The following is a 6,135-nucleotide window of genomic DNA, read 5'->3' on the forward strand; positions in this document are numbered from 1 at the left end:
GGAGGAAAGGAGTGCAAGATAAGTAGACTCAATCACTGGCTGTGTAGTGCAGTTAATGCACTAACTTGTCTTTTACCTTGGAAGACCTGAGTTCAATTGTTAATTCGATCAGAAATGAAGAGAATTTGGTCTCTTGATCATAATAAGTATTTGGTACACACACATGTTGCAGTATAGTTCACTCAAAGTCTTTTCCTAAGTTCCCTACCAAAACAAACCCTTCACAATGAAAATCCAGATGCTGTATTTATCTCCTAATTTTTTGCTTTTTTCTTAAACTTTTGAAACTTGTGCAAAAAGTAAGGGAGATTTTCAAAACCATTCTTGAGTTGACCTCGGTGTGCACCTGTTAAAGTCCATGGGTGCTTTACCATTGATATCAATGGGAACAGAATTAAGGCCAAAATCCCACTCTAAAGTAATAGTTATTATGAATGAGGATCACAGAAATTAGTGCTCCCTTTGTTTCACAGTGATGATAAACTAGTTTAGAGAAGGATGAAGCAGACCTCATTTGGGGAAGTAAAATGCTGACTAGTCATCACTGAACAAGGGAAACTGAAATCTAGTTGACAACCAGCGATACGTATTTCAGGTGCTGCTATACCACAGATCTAAATATCCTAGCTAGTGGAGTGTTCCCAGCATGTCCATGTACAGAAAAAACATTACCAATCATGCACATTGTATAAACAGAGTTTTTCAAGATGTTTGCAGAATATAAGGCAAAGCCTATGATCTGCTGTTCATTCCAGGGACAGATGTTATTATTTGCCCCTTTTTGACCTGAGTGGCTAGTCAAAGTTCATGGTCCTGTGGGTGATCCAGTTGGGAGCAGAATTTGGTGATAGTTGGGTATTTCTTCAATGTAGTTTTGTTTATTTACAAAGAATGTACAAAGTGCTGTGTCTCTGAATGCAGAAGGGATCAAATAACAGGAAACAGATTCTTTTGCTCGCCAAGAGCAGCCTTTTCACCCTGCACCCCAACTCAAAAAAAAAAAAAAAAGTCTCCAGGTTTTTTTCCAGGGTCCAGCCACATGCTTTCATCTGCTTTTTCAGTTTGTTCTCAGTTTGTGTGTGTGTGATCTCCTGCCAATGCGCACATGGTGACAATACCCAGTCAAACCATCTGCCCACTTGGTGCTAGTTTCTGAGCAGACTATTAGGCTCTGCTTCAAGGGTGGCCCCTTAACTTGTCTCTTACAACTGCCTTAAATGGGGGACTCATTCAGAGATCAGTTTAGAGGTATAAACTTAACCCATAACAAAGTTTCACTTAGCTGATAACATTATCCTAACAAGCCACTGGGAATTGAACCCGTTACACGAAGAGTCATTAAGCAGCACTGAAGTACAAGCTGGTATTTCTTTGAAGCTACAGGAAATGTATTTCTCATTCTTCCTAACTAGATGTCATATAATCAAGTTTTTGGCCACTTATGGATTCACATGCTCTAATTTGTTCTGTCAGATACTCAGCTCTTATCCAGTTAAGGCTTCCCAAAATGCTAAATGTTTTGTAAAGATCAATTTTTTGTAGTTGTAAAATACATATCTTGCTTTGAGTTAATTTTATCATTGCGGACTCTAATCTGATAGAAATGATAAATGCTCTTGCTTAGCAGTGTATTGTTAAACAGTGAGACTTTGCTGGAAGGGACAGGAGAGAGAAGCACCGTATGATACCCTCTGCTCCCACCCTCCTTCTTTTGTTTGCTTGTAGGTTTCTAGTCAGGTCCATTGGACATTTGCCCACCAATAAAGCCAGAGGCTGGTTTTAAACAAAGGGCAGGTGCAGCAGGGCACCAATGAGACTTGCCCTGTCACCTGAACAATTTCCATCCTACCCTTCTCATTTGCATTGAAAGCTGGACAAAAAGCCATGTTATAAAGGCGAACCTTGGACTTGCTTTGATTCGTGTTGGTTACATGCAAAAGGAAGAGTGGAAGCAGGTAATCTCTGTGAGGATGGATCTCTGCCTACATGTTGACCTGACCGCAAATCTAGGTCACTGATCTGTGTGAGCAGCTGTATATTTCTTGGCTTGGGCAGCAACTGGATTAAAGGAATGCAAAGTAATTTCTTTTTTTTAACTTTCAGGGAAGAAAAAGCTGGTGGGAGCGGGAAAGTCTGCATTGCTGTGAGAACCCTGATGATTTTTTTACCTCTACTTCAGTGTCACAGCCACCACGCGCCTGGCTGGGAAGACTATTTTCAGAGCATATCCCTCTTTCCTTTAATTAACCCCAATCATCTGTTAGTAAATGCCATGCAGAGGTCTCTTCCCTCCTCCTCCCGTTGACAAATGTCTTAAGTTTCTGCTCCTACCGCTCTTTTGGCCTTGCCAGCCCAAGTTCCTGTGATCAGAAATCAAATGCTAGCCCTGCCACAGTGTCTGTCTGCCTTAGGGTTCTCCACAATACCCAACGCAGAAAAGCCCTCCTGGTTGTATTGGTATTATTATGAAGCTATTTTCCCTCTATATTACTGTTTGAAATATTTTGATGAACAGTTCTAACAAATAACGAATGTGTAGAAAACTGGCACAAAAGGAGGGGAAACCCCAGCTCAATCTGATTTAAAGTGCTGCTTTTGAATAAATATAGGCAATCAGCACCAAAAATGATGGTATTCTGAATGACACTGAATGTAAAGTGGTTGGGCTTTTTTAATGTGCTATTTACCGCTTTGCAGACTCCCGGTTAGTGGCAGGAGCAATAATGGGCACTAATTCAGGAGTCTTTCAGGGTGAAGATGGGAACTTGGCTCACTGCAGCATATGGTTTTGAAGGAAATCCTGCTTTCTTCCCAAGCAGCTGTCCGAGTTGACTTGAGACCAAGGAGGCTGGGTGACATGCTAAAGGGCATGCAGCGTACAGCTCCCATGGCTCTGCCCCCTGGTTCTTCTAATCACTAGGCACCATGGCCAAGATTTTCAAAAGTGACTCATTGATTTTTAGGTGTCTAGCTTGAGACACTTTCAAAAAGGCTTGAGCCTCTGCCCTCTGGAAATCAGACTTCTTGAAAGGTATTTCCAGTTAGACACCAAAAAACAGAGGCACCTAGAATCACTGGACACTTTTGAAAGTCTTGGCTGGCCTGGCAGTGCCAGACTAAGTAGTTCTGTGTGGGCAGGGGCCTCCCTCTGTGGGATCAAAAGGTGCTGGTAATGAGTAGTATGTGTGACTGCAAGTACTGTGGCACACTGGGATGGCTGTGCTCAGTGATGGTTAAAGGAAGGTCAAATATCTGGTAACTCAGCAATGGCGATTGGCCTGCAGGGGATGTTTAATTCTATATAGTGTAGTTTGCTGTGCTGTAAATAAAGATGAAGCTTTTTTCCTTTCCTACTACCATGCAATTGAAGTGGGAGGCTGAGCACTTTGTCAGTTTTCTGTTAGCCGAAGCAAACTGGCACATTTTGACCCACATCTCTTCTTCATAATTCCAGACATGAAGGCTGCCTTGTGCCAGCTTTAATCAGGGTACTCTTTGTAACAGCAAATGTTTATATAAGCAGATGCATGATGCACAGTGCTTAAAACGCAGGGCTTGACTTTCAGATATCATGGGGCCCATCAGCATGATAAGAACCTAGATAAATACAGTGGGATGCCAGAGACTGGGTTCTGTTCCCAGATCTGCCACAAACTTGCTGTGAGATCTTGTGCAGATCACTGAGGCTTGGATCCTCAGAGGTATTTAGCCACCTAACTCCCATTAATTTCAGTGGGAGATAGGCACCAAAATGCTTTTGAGGATCTGGGCCTTAGAGCCTATTTTCAAAGATGCTGCTCCCCTGCGGCCGCCAGGGGTTTCAGTGGATTTGTGGTTGCTCAGCTCTTCTGAAAACCAGGCTGCCAAATTCCTTCTGTTTTCCCATCTAGACAGAGACAGTGGTGTGTGATGAGGTTTCACTTGCTAGTATTTTATTTGTATGACAGTAGTGCAGAGAGGCAGATCCCAGTGAGGCTGGGTGCTGTACTAACCCATACTGAGAGGCAGTCCCTGCCCCAAACAGCTTACACTCTAAATGGAGAAGAGACACAGAGAGAGTGGAAGGAGAAAGAGAGGCATGGGCTGCCTCTATTTGTAAAGTGTTTGAGATCCTCAGCTGGAAGGTGCTATCAATGGAGAAAGAGTCAGTGAAATGTTAAATGCCGGAAGCTTTTAATAGATAGTAACTTAAATCTTATTGGAACTTGGAAAATGTTCTTGAGATGAAATCTGCTTGCCCTGCATTTGTGAGCCGTGCTTCTGCTGTACATGCTAATGTAGCTTCTGGAGAGAAGCCTAATGGGCCTGAGCCACTGACAGTTGTGTGTGGGAATTGTAAAGCACCGGCATCTATTGAACAAAGGAAGCTGTGCCAGTTGCTTCTCCTTGCTCTGCCCACCCTCTGATAACATCTCATAATTCTGGTTTTAGGCCCCCATGCTGCTCTGCCAATGCATCTTAATTCCGTGCTGCAAGATCCCTTGCCATTCTAGCCTCCCCTAAATCAATCATTCCAAAATAGGTAGTGGTTGATCCATGTACATGTATCCACAGGGGCCTTGATTGAGGCCATTGTCTTTATCCCCTTTAGACCGCATTTGAACCCAGCTTGGCTCTCTCATCAGAAAGACTTCTGCACTGACAGAATTTGATTTCCTTGATTTCATTTTTGACTCAGCGAAAGATTACAGATATAAAACCATAGTGAACTGAGACAGAATACCAGCTGTAGTCTGGAGTTTCCTATAATAGGACTGTGTGAAAGGTGAAATTGCTCCACCTTTCCATGTGGCGGCTGTTCAGCAATTGGCCAAGATGGCCTTTGTCTCTTAGAAATTCTAGTGATGGGCTAGGCATTTTCCCAACCTTGTCAGGCTATGGATGGAGGAGAGGCAACAGCCTGGAGAGTACAATTGCAGAGTAATATAAAGCCATTAGACGATTCCAGGTGGAAGGCACAAGCCATTTCATCTTTAAAACTGGTTTGTGAAAGCTGCAATCATCTGGTGGATAATTGAGCAGAGCATGCCTAGACAAGACCTCTCCAACTGAAATGATTCTTCAGCCCTTTGATTACCAGGGGGACAGGGGTGTGTTAAAGTTCCTTTGGAAACATAGCAACTGGCTTTAGATTTTTGGAACTGACAGGACATGAAATGTTTAATTGGTGCACTAAAACTCTGATTGTATCTTAGGAATGCCTTGGAAATTTGAAACACACTGTGACAAGGCCCAGAAATATTTTATAGACACAACTCCTTGAAATCAGTTTGAGTCATTACTGGCTTGGGATATTTGCAATGGTAGGGTGTGAGATCCTAATGAGACACACTGGCTTCTGTACTCAGTGATTCTCCAAGACTCTACATCAGTATCCTAGAGGTTCCACAAAATTCATGAGACACAATCCTGTCTTGGCTTCCCAAATCTCTCTGCTGGAGTCTGGTGGTCTTCAAGGAGGTACACATGGCCACCCCGAATTGCATCTCAAATGGTCCATTGAAGCAAGTATCCCATGACAAAAACCTGGGGTCTTCCAAAGTCCAGCTAATAAGTTGTCCTCTGAACCTACTGATCTAAAGTGTTTAATTGGCCCTCGGACCAAGATTCTGATCCCCACCATGTGAGCAGGGTCTTGTGGTTAAAGGACAGTACTAGGAGTCAAGCAATCTGCTTTCTAATCCAGTTCTGAGCAACCTTCACGCTCCTATATGTGGTCTCTTCTGCTCAGGCTTGAAGCACATTCGCTGGACAGTGGAGAAACTTCCACTTATGCTGGTTCCCACAGTGCTGGTATACAGAAGACCTCATGCTGTGAATACAGCACCCCTCACCAGCACTACATTCAGTTAGTTTTAATTAACATTTAGCCTAGGGAAGATTGAGATGTATTGAATGCACCAGGTCATTTAAACCAGCCAGTAAAAAAGTACAACCCACGTGCTATATGGCAGACCTTTACCTGGTATGCTCTTGGATAACTGCCTCCTGCAGCTGTCATTACTGCATGTTAATAACGGTAAGGTCAGAACTAGATGTTCATAGGCTGGAGGAAAATCTATTAGGGAGTGGTGGCCCAGGTAGCAAAATGGTGGGTTGGCAGGGAAAAGAATAGGAAGACAAAGAACCTAGCTC

Source organism: Eretmochelys imbricata, chromosome 12 (assembly GCF_965152235.1).
Source record: "Eretmochelys imbricata isolate rEreImb1 chromosome 12, rEreImb1.hap1, whole genome shotgun sequence".
NCBI lineage: Eukaryota > Metazoa > Chordata > Testudines > Cheloniidae > Eretmochelys > Eretmochelys imbricata.